Here is a 16,346-nt window from a genome sequence, read left to right as displayed (position 1 = left end):
GCAATGAAGTTGTCCAGGTTGGATCACTTTGCTCTGCTGTGCTCTGTTGACAAATTACCAACTCGCTGCTGGCAGCAGGGATCTGGTCTATAGAGAAAAAGTGAAAGTTAACCTTAGAAGCTTTGGCTGCAAACTTTGAGGATGTAGCTACAGAAGTCAATAAGGACTTGTTCTAAAGTTTTTCTGCTTGTGAAGAATGTGTAACCACTTGAATGTCCATAGCTTGGCTGAAGTTCTACTTGAAGCACTTTAAATGATAGAAAAAAACATGGAGCTTTTTATTGATATTGAAAATATACTTGCTTTGGTGCAATATGATGTTAATATGTGCTGTACGAGGCATATGTACATATATGGCTTGTTGGATGGTATTGAATTTCTGCATTTTGTGAAATGTTTTAGCTTGTGTGCAGCATTTCAAATGACACGAAGTGTTCTCAGTCTGATAGAATGACCATATGTGACAAGCTACAACTTTATGCTGCAAGCAGGTGAACACTATTTTGTGTATTACTGCAAAACTGTTCTTGCTGGTGGTTACAGTGAACCTTTACTAAAGTAGTAAAGAAATGCTTTGAAAAAAGAGTAGGAGAGGTAGCTACTGCAACTGGTTCTTCCAGTTATTTAAGTATTATGTTTAAAGTATATCTATACTTAAGAACACACATTTAATATATGTCAGTTTACTGATTCTAAGATGTGGTGAACTGCATTTGGTTTCTTGTTTTCATGCTTTTTCACTTAAATTGATATTAAAGTCTTGTTTTTTTTTGTGTAAAAGTAACAAACATGTTGTACTTACCTGCTCTGTGTAGTGGTCTTGCACAGAGCAACCCAGATGCACTGGCACTCCTGGCCCCTCCCTCCTGCCGAGTGCTCCCACAGCAAGCAGCTTGCTATGGGGGCAGCTAAGCTGCTGTTCTGTGTTTTTCATTCAGATATGGAGCTGCGCCCCCCCCCCCCCCCTCCTTCTTAGCTAACTGACTTTGACAGCAGCGGGAGCCAATGGCGGGACTCCTGAGATTTGCCCAGGAATTTACAAGCTCACTGGATTTGTGGCAGTATCAACAGTTTTTTTTTTTTTTTTATACTTTGCACTAATCAAAGCGTTTTAACAAACTTTCAATGATTTATTTACCAGACTAAAAAGCAAATTAGAGAAGTTCTCAGTAAGGCTAGCTTTACATATGTGCAGGTCAGGAACTCACGCCTAATCACACACGTTCCCTCCCGACCCTCAAGCAAAATGCGCTGTTTTTTAGCAGACATGCAGGGGTGCCATTATGGCACTCCCACACTTCAGAAAATGCTGTGCAGCTGTGTTTTTAAAGAGTATGGGACTTTTTACCCGTTTCCCGCAGGTATAGCAGCACACTCCAGTGAATGGGCTGCTGTGCCCACGCAAACATGCATGCACAGACCCACACAAGTGTGAACCTAGCCTTAGGGTTTACACGCAGCTGAGTATAGGCTATAAAAAAAACAAATATTCACTTATTCTTATGCAGTAAATATACTTTAAAGCAAGCCCTCACTGACCTCGGTAGTTACTATCACTCTGGAGCAGTCCATCCTCAAATCTCTGAAAAGAATCAGTAAAGTTATTTTTTCTCAACACTCTTAAGAGTTTGTTTTAACCACCACGTGACCGCTCACACAGTGTGTTCTATTTTTTTTTTTTTTAAACCTACTTCTGTAGGTGGATGCAGTCTGTCTGTCTGATGCTGGGTCTGTCCCCCACCAGCTCCTAAGACTTGAGAACTGAGTAATCAAACACTTCCGAACGCTCGGTTCTCAGTCCTCCATAAGTGGAGACCTGGGGACTTTGCCACCACTGTCTGCTCTGCCCCTCCCTGAGAGGCTGAGCCCGGTGCCGGTCCAGGGTTTCGGGTGGATTCCCGTCCATATGGTCACTACCTTTCCCCAGCCTGGACTGGCCCCGTGACGTCAGCTGACAGTGGGCTTCAGCTCGCTGTCTGCTGAAAACACATTGCAGAAGTGCAGAACGAACTGCATTCCTGTGATCCACTGGAGAAGTACAGCCAAACGAGCTTTGGTTTTACTTCTCCTTTAAATTCTATTTAAATGAGAAATGTGTGTTTTTAGTACTCCACCCAGCTGACCAGGATGAAGAGATGTAAAAAAAGCCTAGGAACTATGGAGTCTACCATCCATATCAATGAAATGCTTGATCCTATATCTTTTGCTCATTTGTTGGTATGAGCGAGAGGAATTTTTGATGGGGGTAAAAATGTTTGGTTTCAGGTCTCAATTAAGCTAGTGAATTGTATGATTGGATCTACAAAAGGCGGCCAGAGATGGCTCAAAATTCAGCTGGTTCACCCTGAACAGAAGGCGATTACCAACTGACTAATGTTCAATCGCCCGGTCAGGTAAAAGCTACTCGATCAGTGGCTGCAGCGCTGATCTGTGTATTCTGACATTAGTGGAAGTCTTCCCACTGTCAGAATACAGTAGCACAGTGAGAATCCACCTCGAATGTGTGGATGGAGGAATAGCTTCATTTTTTGTTCAGACTGCTGGCTAAACAAAAAACTGAACCATGTTTTTCCAGCTTAAGTTTACAATACAGAAATCTTCTATAGAATTTAGTAGCCAGCAAAGAGGAGCTACAATGTTGTAACCCATTTCTAATTTTTTCAGTAAAGCGAAGAAGATGTCTTTGTAGTCCAAATCGGGAAGAAAATAGAAAAAAGCCTACAAAAGAAAACAATTGCAGCCACCTCAAGGATTGGTTAGCTGCAGTATATTATATTTTTGATTTTGGGTTTTAATGCGTGTCGGTGGCATGCAAGCAGGGCTTAGCAGATATTGGTGGGAAGAACATACACTATATTGTCAAAAGTATCGGGACGTCTGCTTTTACAGGCACATGAACTTTAATGGCTTCCCAGTTGTAGTTCTTAGGGTTCAATATTGAGTTGGCCCCACCCTTTGCAGCTATAACAGCTTCAACTCTTCTGGGAAGGCTGTCCACAAGGTTTAGGAGTGTGTCTATGGGAATGTTTGACCATTTTTTCAGAAGCGTATTTGTGAGGTCAGGCACTGATGTTGGACGAGAAGGCCTGGCTCATAGTCTTTACTGTAATTCATCCTAAAGGTGTTCTATCAGGTTGAGGTCAGGACTCTGTGTAGGCCAGTCAAGTTCCTCCACCCCAAACTCACTAATCCATGTCTTTATGGGCCTTGCTTTTTGCACTGGTGGGCAGTCATGTTGGAACAGGAAGGGGCCGTCCCCAAACTGTTCCCACAAAGTTGGGAGCGTGAAATTGTCCAAAATGTCTTGGTATGCTGGCACCTTAACAATTCCCTTCACTGGAACTAAGGGGCCAAGTCCAACCTCTGAAAAACAACCCCACACTGTAATCCCCCCTCTACCAAATGATTTGGACCAGTGCACAAAGCAAGGTCCATAAACACACGGATGAGTGAGTTTGGGGTGGAGGAACTTGACTGGCCTGCAGAGTTCTGACCTCAACCCGATAGAGCACCTTTGTGATGAATTAGAGCAGAAACTGTGAGCCAGGCCTTTTCGGCCACATCAGTGCCTGATCTCACAAATGCGCTTCTGAAAGAATGGTCAAACATTCCCATAAACACACTCCTAGACCTTGTGGACAGCCTTCCCAGAAGAGTTGAAGCTGTTATAGCAGCAAAGGGTGGGCCAACTCAAAATTGAACCCTATGGACTAAGACTGGGATGCTATTAAAGTTAATGTGCGTGTAAAGGCAGATATCCCAATACTTTTGACAATATATTGTATGTGGAAGGCAGGGCTTACCATAACCCTTTCAAAACCCCTTAAAATGTAATTGAAAGGGTCCTTTTCCTGCCACCATATTTTCTCCAACATTACCAATGCACTTCAGGAGTTGGATTTCATAGTCTGGTTTATGTAATGTTTGATACCAGTTTCTTGGATTTTTCAACAGGGTAGTGATTAAATGGGACTCTACTTTTGGATAGACTGTGGAAACCGTAAAATCTAAAGTCAATTTTCAGTTAAAAGAATGTTCTCCTTCATTTCAAATCACCAGGAGACAACAAAAGTGGAAATATCCCCATTTGGAAGTTTGCCTCAAAAACTTTGCTTAGGTCAATGATTTACCTTTTTGCCACTCTATCCAGAACTAAAAAAAAAAAAAAAAAAAAGTTAGCCTGTTAATCTCAAGACCAAATTTAAGACCTCCCACCTCCTCGAGATGGTAAGTGAAATAAAGACTGACCTTGTGTTTTGAGAAATCAAATTGAAAAGGTGACTAATCTCATGGCAGTCTCATTTATAAAGCTCTTGGCATAGTTTAAGTATACTTCTGCAAGGTCAATATCGGGACTAACCAACACAACTTCATTCAGTTATTTGTGTTAAACATCCTAATTTTTTTTTTTTCTCGTCCATTAAGGAACACAGAAAATCTAAAAAACAATCTGGTTATACTGCTACCTACAGAAGGATTGAACACTGGCAAACAAAAATACTTTATGCCAACCCTGATACATCTACGACCAGCATGCTTCTGTTTCTTGTAAATGTTCTAGGAGGATGAATATCTTTTCTCGGCTCTGCTGATTTTACGACTTAACCTCTTAAACTACTTGTTTTTTTTTTTGTTTTTTTTATAGCAACCTTTTTGTCTACACTCTAAGGGTAATCTCAGTGTAGCTGCAGGAGGTTCCTTTCATTTCTCTTGCTAACCAGCACAGTTGTCCTCAGTCTTAACTTTACAAGTCTAGAGCTGTTAGCATTGCCTATGTGCTTGCTCTCCTCTGTCTGAAGAGTTCCCTCCTTTTTATTAGTCGATTGGCGCCTATTTTGGTTTCCCCTTTTCCTACCGGCTTGTTGTGAAAAGGGTTAATGCTGGGTTAACTGATTGGTGCGGATGTCATTCCAGTGGGTGGCGTTTTACGCTTGGCAGTCTTTTTCCCACCAAACGATATTAAGGAAGCATTTCACCACTGTTGCTCTTACAAGTGCTGCATGAAACTTCAATCTCAGATCTTTTCCTACTGCCCACCTGCAGTGATGTTTGGTCACCTTTTGGTTTTCCTCCACGGGGGTTTACCTGCTGCCCAATTTCCCTAAGTTTTTCGAGTCCTGCCATCTACCATAAGTCTGTATGTAGATTACAGCACTTGCAGCAGTAGCATTATTGGTTCTAGACACATGGCGCATAGTCCAGCTGTATCTGGTGTCCCCAACCCACTCTTCACTAACATGTCAGGGTCTGCCTGCAGTGTACACCTTGATAATGCCAACACATGTAGCGTAGAGTTATGTTGCCCATTTTTGTTGGAGTGCTCTTTGGCTCTGTCAGGTATTGCTGGGCCTTCTCCCCTCTTGGAGGAAGTTTCTACTGTAGTTATGAAAGATTTTGTCATATTGATGAGGTTTTCTATGATGCTGACCACAGAGGGTTCAAACACACTTCTGCAGTTTCCCCTGCAGGCTTGGTGCCCGATCAGCCCTCAGCCTTGGATGCTTTTGAGCCTTTGGCTATGGAAGCTTTTATACCAAATCGCTGATCGATAAGCTTTCCCGTGAGGAGGGTTCAGCCTTTTGCTATAACTTCTAAATTAAAAGGGATCGTTTTGGTCCTATTTAAGGCTGGGTTCACACTAGTTTCTCTGCATCCAATTCGCATAGCAGGAGATTGTGGCCGGCTCGCATCTCCGCAGCGGCTCCGGTGCAAATTGCACAGGATCTCGGTGTGTCTTTTGGTCCATTTCAGATCCAAATTCAGCCCAAAATTCTGGCTGAAATCAGATTCCTGCTGTCAGCCACTGCGTTCTCTATTCTAAACCAAGCCTAAAGAGGTGTACCACACCCTTAAATCCTATATATATATATATATATATATATATATATATATATATATATATATATATATATATTTTTTTTTTCAGTACTATCTTTGCCCCTGAGTCCTAAATGGCCCCTAAGACCCCCAAAGCCTCCCCCTAGCACCCTATTTTTCATTTGATTCTGTATGAATATAGGAAGTCCCCTGATAAGGTTTTGTGCCCCCCAAACGCTTGTTGTCACTCTAGCCTTGTAATGAGGCGTTGTTACTAACTGGTTTATTCAGGCTGTGGATCCTGTCATTTCTTACCTTAACAAGGATCTTAGAATTCCAGTTTATGATGTCTCCATTTAAAAGAGACGTATGGCCAAAGCTTTTTTTTTTGTGGATCACAGGAGTGTACTCGTGCTCTCCTGAGACCCAGAATCAGGCTAATGCCGATTGTCGGCTGATATCAGAGCTGCTCCAGGCTCTGGAAGGCTCCCAACTATATTAGGATCCACCCAGATGCCTGTGTGTCAGCTGACTCAGCCTCTCCGGTTGCAGTTTAGAGCTGGAGCCAGATGGTTCCACTTCTTATGCGCTCCAGTGAGTGGGGGAGGGGCAAAGAAGTGATCAAGTCACCACTAAGCGATCAGTGGTTATGTGATAGCTCAGTTCTCAGGCTAAGAGCTGGTGGGGAACACCTGCAGCATCAGAAGAATACTGCAGCATTGAGGTGGGTATGTATGTTTTTTTTTTTTTCTTTATCTCAATCTTCTTTTCAGGCTCTCACTGATAAGAGACCAGAATCTCTTTTTAGGGCAGTTTTCTCTTTAGTAGGTTCCACCATGCAACTAGAGCTGCCGTTATTGTTCTTATGCCAGACTATGGCTGATTAGGTTAAATCCCTTAAACATGATCTGACAAATGCTGACATTGACCCGCATATCATTGATTGCATTAACCAGATTTCTTTTAAATATTAGCTTTTATTGCTTGCTGGAAGCCTCCCACTTACGGTCTTGCAATGGTTTCCTGTCAGTGCAGGGCTCTGTAGTTAAAGTGCTAGACTGCAGAACTTTCTTCTATGAAGTGCCTTCTCTGCATGGCCTTCGAAGGACATCTTTGGGTCACTGTTGTGTGCCATCATTAAGTGAAACCCACCTTCCACAGCAGAAGAGGCCTAAAAAGCAGGCTTGAAGTCCTCAACCTTTTACTACTTCTCAGAAATGTCCTTTTCATCTCACTTTAAAACCCTGACTTCCATGTTGGAAGAGACTTTATGCAGACATGCTGTGGAGTCTGTCAGAAAGTTAAGATCTTCTGTCCCAGAGGCTAATTTATCGCCCTGCTTTTGTCACTGGGTTTACAGGCATAGCTGTTAAAGCTCCGGTTCTGATATACAAGGGCATCTCTAAGAGTCTTATCCCCAGTCGGTTAGATTTGTCTCCTGTGTTGCCCGATCCTCAGTTGCACTGGTTTGGTATGACCTGAAGGTTTAGGACAAGAAAGATAATTCTTTGTACTAGCAAAACAGAAAAAAAAACTTTTCTTGGAGTATGTTAAGAGACCCAGGTTCCACCCCTCTGTTTTAAGATCAGGCCCTTTGTACTGCTTTGGTGTTAAACAGAGGCATGCTGGTTGTAAGAGGGGGTCATCCTAGGGCTGGCCTACAGTTGTCTTTTGTTTGCTGGTGTCCAGTCTTCCAGTAGGAGACAGTATAACCCTAAGGTTTGTCTTCCTGTGTCCCTCAATGGATTCCACAAACATGATTTTACAGTGAATACAGCATTCATGTGTGTTAAATAGAACTAGTATAATTATCCCATTATGCCTTTTTATAGTAGACTCTGCACAGAGACACTCAAATTGGAAGAGTCAGGGTCAGTACTCAGAACCAGTCAGAGCTATTGCTCAGCAGTGTTGTCAGTCTAACATTAAAAGTAAGCTTACAGGATGTGAGAGCATATGAGTAATTTTATTGGTGTGCTGCTTCCTCGTTCTCCAATCTTCAGTTTGGGGTTGGGTCCTTGAAGTCATACATACTGCTTAGGTGCAGTGCAGAGAACTACATTTGGCAGGGTATCTTGGTTAGCTATCATCCAGCAGGTAAAACAATACACAGTTCTGAGATTGCTTGCCTAGAGCTATTGTAGTAGGGTAGGAAGTGCGCTGGCAGAGACTGCATCAAACTCTACAGAACAGAAACGGACTTGGATGCTAAAAATGTACTGTGTGTCTTGATGGATTTATTTTTTTAGTTTCTGTTTAATCTGAATATACTATAACTACTGTTGACAGATGAATAGCATAGCAAAGGGAAAGCCCTGACATGTGCAAGAGGATTCTGTGTTATGTGGAAACCCATCATGAAATGCATAAAGCTGAACTCCAGCTAGGAAAAATACTTTTTTTTTTTTTTTTTTTTTTTACTCCTCCACTGTTTCTGAGCAAGAATAAAAATATATATCTCTATGTCATCTAATCATTTGAAGACCGTCATTGACTTATCTTAATCCACACTCTCGTTATCTTCCTCTGCACCTGTTTTATTTAACGTGTTACTAAACCCACAAATGTAATTGGTCTGTATATGCAGTAAAGCATGCTTGTTGTACTCACTTTGGGGTTATCCTCCACATTATGTAAAAAGGCTGTTTGATCCTGTCTTCTCCTTCTCTACAAGCCTTAACCAGACACTGATAGAAGACACAAGGCTGCTGTATACTGCTGATGAGAGAGGGTATTTAGCAATTTATATCTACTAAAACAATTGCATTCCAATGTTCTGTGGGAGACCAGATATAGTGAATGCAGGGTCCTGGGTTTAGTAACACTTTAATGTATTTTGTATCTGAATTTCATGCCATGCTTGAACTGTAATCCTTGCTGGACTGTTTGAGTAGCTGTTGGCTGAGAAAAGAGCACTGCCTGAAGTACCTTCCCACTGTGGCGAAGACCAGAAGACTTGCACGCTGGGCCCAAGGTTTTAAGAAAACAATGAGTCTTAGAAATTATTTTAAAGAAGCTATTTATTGCTTGGGAGCATATGAAGGGGTAAATATGATATTTGTTTTTGCTGGCCAAATCTCAGCTTTAAATGTTTATATTACATACAATCATCAGTGAAGAGAGGCTGAGTCCAAGACTTGATCTTTAGAGATCCGATCAAACTTTAATTCAAGAAGGATCACGGGACAGCTTTTTTTTGACAAGACTATGGTTATGTGCCCACACATTTCAAGGGTAATGCTCACCTGTCTTTAGGGCTAATCAGAAGAAATCAAGTTGTGTATCTAAAAAAACAGATGCAGGGGTGGTAGTACAAGAAGGAACTGCTGGAATATTTGTAAATGGCTTAAAGTGCACCTAGCCTTTAAGAGATTTTTGTAACATCAAAGCTGCCTAAAGTTAAAATTCTACGTAACGAGGGAAATGCTTTTGCTGTTTGCCACTGACTTCATTCTAATTGTGATGTACCTTATTGTAAAGGTGGTTTAGCACCCTTCTCTTTCAGTAAGCTTGCAGTAATAAAAGAACTGAAAATGAAGATTCACAATAATCATTCTATTTCATATTGCTGAGAAATACTTGAAACGTGGTTAAAAACTATATTTTCATCGTCTTTTATTCTTGACTTGAAAGAGCATTTTGTAGCAAAAAATATAAAAAAAAATAAATAAAAAATGTCAAACACTGCGTTGTATGTAAATGTATAATTATAGAGACCAGCTACATTTTATGAAATGCAAAAATATTATTATTTACTTGTAACATTTGAAGTCTTCTGTTGACTATTTGAAAAATGTAAATTTGTTTGTTGTCCTTTTGACCTTTTATGTACTGTCATTCATTCTTTTCCTGGTTGAAGTTGTTGTTTTTATTTCAAAATGAAAGCTATAATTAATGGGAGAGCATTTTTTTAAATTTTTTTAATTAGCATCAGTTGTGAGGCATTAAAGCTGAAGCCTTATTTATGATGCAGCATGCAGATCGTGCTGTCACAATTCTAAATCCCAGGCGGCACATTTGCTTACTACACCACCTACCTTTTGAAATCTGCCTCTTTACCTTTTGAAATCTGGCTCTTTAGATAAAATGTGATTGAATACCTTTTGATTTTGTTGATCAGATATCTACTCCTTCCACCAGGAGTCTAGAGATGAAGGAAACCTCCCTATCTTTATCCCCAGGTACAGTATGTTTTACAGATTTTGGCTACAGGGAAAGGGGACATTTGGTGCCAGTATCAGGCCACAGACCTACTACGCCCGCACGTAACCGAAACTTATCAAACCTCAATCAAATGGCTTTTTGTAGTAGCCATGTAGTGGTGGGGGTCAGAGGTGAAGGTTAGGACATTGTCGGCAAAGAGAGCTGTGCATATCTCCACCCTGCCTATATGGACACCGTGCAAGGGAGCTACCTCAGACAGATATCTAGAGGTTCTAGAGTGAACAATAGAGGGGATAATGAGCACCCTTCTCTCTTCCCTTATAAAAAGCCTGATGTCCGACAGCAAACCAGCAACAACGATCTTGGCCATCGGAGAAGAATACATGCTGTTAAGTTGAAGAAAAGGCCATATTACTGAGGACCCAAGAGAGCCACTCAAAGCTAACATTATCATAGGTCTTCTCCGCATCCCGGGTAATGATCGCATAATCCCAAAACTGTTTTGACTTGGCACTTTCTAGAACCATGAGGTTGATCAGACTAAAGTCAGCTACAAAAAGTAATTTTAGGACTGGGCAGCTCTTGTCATTTCTGAGGAAAGTTGGAATGTAGAGAGATGGCAACCAGATTTAGTTATGTCAGATATTACATTTGTATGTGTGTCTGGGGTGCTGGACATATACAGTACAACAGTACACATGCACAATATTTTTGAATCCATTTTAACCTGCTGTGAAAAATCTAGTAACATGGGGGGTTGATGCTTTGGGGCAGGGGAGGCTCTGTACCTCTCATTTCAAAGCACCCTGTCCCCATGTTGATGGGGACAAGGGCCTCTTCCCGACAACCCTGGGCGGTGGTTGTCGGGGTCAGCGGGCAGGGGGCTTATCAGAGTATGGAAGCCCCCTTTAACAAGGGGCCCCCCAGATCCCAGCACCCCACCCTATGTGAATGAGTATGACATACACTGTACCCCTACTCATTCACCCAAAAATGTGTCAAAAATAAATACAGTACACAGGTTTTTGACAAAGTCCTTTTTTAAAAATGAAGAATGTCCCCAGTCGTCCCTCTGCTGTCTTCTTTCTCTGGTTCTTCTCCCGACGCTAGCTCCCGCTGTTGTTAGCTCCGGTGTGTGCCATTTCTTATATAGTCATGGGGGCGTGGCCATATGGTGATGTCATCCAGAGACCCCACCCCCTGTGACGTCACCACCCGGGGCATGATGGGATGGTGATGTCACAAGAGGGCAGGGTATCTGCATGGCGTCACCAGATGGCTGCGCCCCATGGCTATTTAAGAAATAGTGCACACAGGAGCTAACACAACAGCGGAGGCGCATCGTGAGACGAACCAGAGAAGAAGACAGCACCGCAGAAAGAAGACGCGTTGGAGCTATGATGGGGGACATTCTTCATTTTTAATAAAGGATTTTGTCAAAAACCTGTGTACTGTATTTATTTTTGACACATTTTTGGGTGAATGAGTAGAGGTACAATGTACCTCATACTCATTCACATAGGGTGGAGGCTGGAATCTGGGGGCCCCCTTGTTAGGGGTACAGTGGGTGGGCTGGATGCTCAGATTAGGGTCTGGTATGGAGTTTTGGGGGGGAACCTAACACCGCTTTTATTTTGCCATGGGGTTCCCCTTCAAAATCCTCAGAGCACAAATCGCATGCCGCAAATCAGATCAGTTAAGATGATGGTCCGAGTTGGATGCGACTTCTATTCAAATCAGTGGGCTGAAATCGTGCCCAAGTTGGACCAAAGTAGTGCAGGAACCTTTTTCAAAGTCAGACCGACACAAGTCAGGCCAGTTAAGATGGGTGTCATAGGGAACCATTGATTTATACACGTCATGCGACGTGCTCCCAATGTCAGAGTGTATGTTGCATTAGTATGAACTGGGCATTACATGCCAAGACAGTACAAATACCCCCCAAATTACCCTTTTTTGGAAAGTAGACATTCCAAAGTATCTAGTAAGAGGCAACTACAACCCAAAACACATTCTGCTACTCCCGAGTATGGCGATACTTTTTCACAGCCTGGCCACATACAGAGGCCCGACATGCAGGAAGCATCGTCAAGTGTTCTAGGGCCATACATTACACATCTAATTTCTTGACAAGACTTTTGAAGGCCCTGGAGCACCAGGGCAATGGAAATGCCCACACAATGACACGTTTTGGAAATCAAACACCCCAACTTATATTCTATGAGGCATAATGAGTCTTTTGAAATTGTCATTTTTTTTTCCACAAGTTTTTGGAAAATGTGGAATGAAAATGCATTTTTTTTTTACGGCACTGGCGCGCGCTGTTGAGGATCCACTGATATGGTGGCACTAATGGGGCACTTTAGTGGCACTGATAAGAACTCACTGATGAGCACCGTAGGGGCACTGATGTGGCTGTATTGGCACTGATGAGTACTGTGATGGCCCTGATGAGCACTGTGGACACTCCAAATCCAACCCACTCATGCTGCACTTTCTCCCTCCTCTCCTCACACGCTGTATTGGTGTGAGGAGAGAGGGAACTGGACATGACGCCAGTTTGTTGGCAAATTGATCGCTCCGTCATTGGACAGAGCGATCATGTGGTAAAGGGCCGCTGTGATTGGCTCTTTAACCTGATCCATGATAGCCATACACATTCCTGATGGACAGGTTAGTAGCCAAAGCTCTTAACACTAAAATTTAGAACTCATGAAATAACAGCACAGCCAGAATAAGGAAATATTTACCTCCCTCAATTAATTTGTAGTGTTTTGAGCCCACAGTCATTACCCTAGGAGTACCAGGAACAGAACTGGCCCAATTCCTCTGCTAGGCGAACTGAGCATCCAAGACCTACCATATGTATATCCATTTTAAAGCTAATTTCATTCTGGACGATAATATGCATGTTAGCAGACTGTAACCTGTAGGTGTTCAGAGATATTACTACTTATAGAAAACTGTACCTGGGATACAGTCATAAACACAGTGACATCTCAGGGCCACTCTTCTCCCACTTAATTGGTCGGATGGTCTCTGTCAACACCCCCTTGATACCAAAAGAAAAGTGGACTGCACACATTGGACAGCTCTCATGTAACATCAAACCAAGGAACATCTGTCAAGTCATATGAGAGCCAATATATCACCTTGTTCATTGACTGAGATCTGCTGAAACCAGGAAATGCAAGTATATTTTTTTTATCATTTTCGACTTTTTTTTTTCTATGTTGCATCACTGTCTCTTTTTGCTTCTTTGTAAAACCCTTTTTCTGTAAATATTTTTTTTAAGTTTGCACCATTTTTTACCTTTTCATTATTAAACTATATTTTGAAAAGTGTTAAACTGTCTCCACTGTCTCTATTTTCTTAACACAAACTCAAAGAATTCCGGTCTCTTGCAGAGTACTACTGTTATATAAATCTGTCTGTGGTAACCGTGTGCGTTTATAGACCTTTATTTTAAAATCATAAGTTGCTATTGCTAATATTGTGACAGTTTCCTACTTTTCTGTATAAAAGTAGGTGGTGGCAGTTTAAAGGGTTACATGCTTAGTTATCTTAACTCAGCGAAATCACTCTCAGACTGCTGGCACTTAGATTGTGGCCCCGCGAGCTGGAAAATCTTTGTGCAGGGTGAGGCTGAGTGTAGCATTGTTGCGTATTCACTGACAGCATGGTGTGAGGTTGACCAGTCCTTTGTCACGAGTTGGTGAGAAGGGCAAGGGTCTGATACTGCGTCCGCCACATTCACTACTGTTTGAACTCAGCCCCATGACAAGGCACCATTTTCAAATTTCCAAGGGTTTGGTTTTCATTTTTAATTTTAACTTTATTTTCCTTGATTATTGGCCACCACACCATTTGGCTACCTTTTTATTAGATATGATCAGGAAGTGCTCTTTAGCTTCTCATTCCTAAAACTGGTCTTCAAGCATAAATAAGAATAGAAAAATGTACCTTTCCCTCTCCAAACTCCTACACCTGATTTTATTTTTTTTTTTTTTAAATCTCCCCAGAACACCAATTACTTACTGAAACTCCAGTTACATGACAAGCCGGGTCCCAAGCCCTACTTTTGGTCTGTAGCGCTCATACTGCTTTCTGGTAACTTGCGCATTGGCTAGTGGGGATCACGTGACCGCAGCTTCTCATGAGTTTTTCAGGTTTCTAGAGGCATTTTGTTTAAAAGTGAAAAAAAAAAAACAGGATTGGTTAAGTGTTAACTTGTTTTGTCTTCTTCTTCTTTTTTTTTTTTTTTTTTTTTTTACATTTTTAATTGAAGCTTTCACAGCAATATAGTGCATCTTCATTTACAGTATGTTTCTATATTATCACACGTCTTTAATTTAAAAACAAATTAGATTTCATTTGCTGGGGATATTACAAAATGTGTTTTACCAGCAGAGCCAAGTGCTGGCTGTTTTTGTAAGGCTGTCATAAGATAATTGAAACCTTCTAAACGTTAATTAAAGCTGAGCTCCAGCCTGTAAGCTGGCTCTAGACTATGCATAGACTTGAAAGTTGAACTCCAGCCTTGGCTTTAGTATTTCACAGTTCTACAGGTTCCTTTTCTTGTACTGAAATTATTTACTCTTAATTTCACTGCACGCGGTGAGCTTCTCACAATGTACATTGGATGCTACAGCAAGTCTGTCTCTGGCCTTCACTTTTATTTTGGATTTTAGTTCTTTTAACCACTTGACCTCCAGAAGATTTACCCCCTCCTTTCTGACCAGCCCATTTTTTTTTTTTTTTTTTGCGATACGCCACTGCGTTACTTTAATTGACAATTGCGCGGCCATGCAACACTGTACCCAATTAAAATGTCCTTTTTTTCCCCACAAGAGAAAAACCAACGTGGACTTGTGATTGGTAACCACCAGTAGACCCAAAATGAAATAGAACTCAATTGAATAAAAATCCAAATTTATTTTAATATCATAGTAAAAACATATTAAAATCAGTAATAGAGTACATATCAGGTGATTCCATAAATAAATGGTATTGTGCCACCTAGGTGAAACCTATGTGAACACAGAAAAACCTGTAGGTATGCTCATAGATATAGTGGACTCTGTGGCTGGTTTATGCAGAAGGTCTTGCATATCAGGGCCCCACAGGAAATCAATGTACCGAGGGATCACTACTTGTTTCTCTTACAGCTTCCTCAGGGGATCCTATTGGTACTAAGAAATACAATGTACATTACAATATGTCAGTATATACAGTGGATATAAAAAGTCTACATACCCCTGTTAAAATGTCAGGTTTCTGTGATGTAAAAAATTAGACAAAGATAAATCATTTCAAAACCTTTTCCACCTTTTTAATGTGGCCTATAAACTGTACAACTCAGTTAAACAACAAACTAGATGGAGGGAAGAAAAAAATAAAACATGGTTGCATAAGTGTGCACACCCTTAAACTAATACTTTGTTGAAGCACTTTTTGATTTTATTACAGCACTCAGTCTTTTTGAATATGAGTCTATCAGCATGGCACATCTTGACTTGCCAATATTTGCCCACTCTTCTTTGCAAAAACACTTCACATCTGTCAGATTGCGAGGGCATTTCCTGTGCACAGCCCTCTTCAGATCACCCCACAGATTTTCAATGGGATTCAGGTCTGGGCTCTGGCTGGGCCATTTCAAAATCTTCTGGTGAAGCCATTCCTTTGTTGATTTGGATGTATGCTTTGGTTCGTTGTCACGCTGAAAGATGAAGTTCCTCCTCTTCATTTTCAGCTTTATAGCAGAAGCCTGAAAGTTTAGTGCAAATATTGACTGGTATTTGGAACTATTCATAATTCCCTCTACCTTGACTAAGGCCCCTGTTCCAGTTGAAGAAAAACAGCCCCAAAGTATGAAGCTGCCACCACCATGCTTCACGGTGGGTATGGTGTTCTTTTGGTGATGTGCAGTGTTGTTTTTGTGCCAAAGATCTTTTGGAATCATGGCCAAAAATGTCAACATTGGTTTCATCAGACCATAACGCATGTTCCCACATGCTTTTGGGAGACTTCAGATGTGTTTTTGCTAAATTTAGCCAGGCTTGGGTGTTTTTCTTGCCACTCTACCCCATAACTCAGACATATGAAGAATACGGGAGATTGTTATCACAGGTACCACACAGCCAGTGCTTGCCAGAAATTCCTGCAGCTCCTTTAATGTTGCTGTGGGCCTCTTGGCAATCACCCTGACCAGTTTTCTTCTCGTCTTGTCATCAATTTTGGAGGGATGTCCAGTTCTTGGTAATGTCACTGTTGTGCCATATTTTCTCCACTTGATGATAACTGTTTTCACTGTGTTCCATGGTATAGCTAATGCCTTGGAAATTCTTTTGTACCCTTCTCCTGAT

The sequence above is a fragment of the Aquarana catesbeiana genome, linkage group LG06, assembly GCF_042186555.1.
Source record: "Aquarana catesbeiana isolate 2022-GZ linkage group LG06, ASM4218655v1, whole genome shotgun sequence".
In the NCBI taxonomy this organism is placed as follows: domain Eukaryota; kingdom Metazoa; phylum Chordata; class Amphibia; order Anura; family Ranidae; genus Aquarana; species Aquarana catesbeiana.
This window is presented reverse-complemented; position numbering follows the sequence as displayed.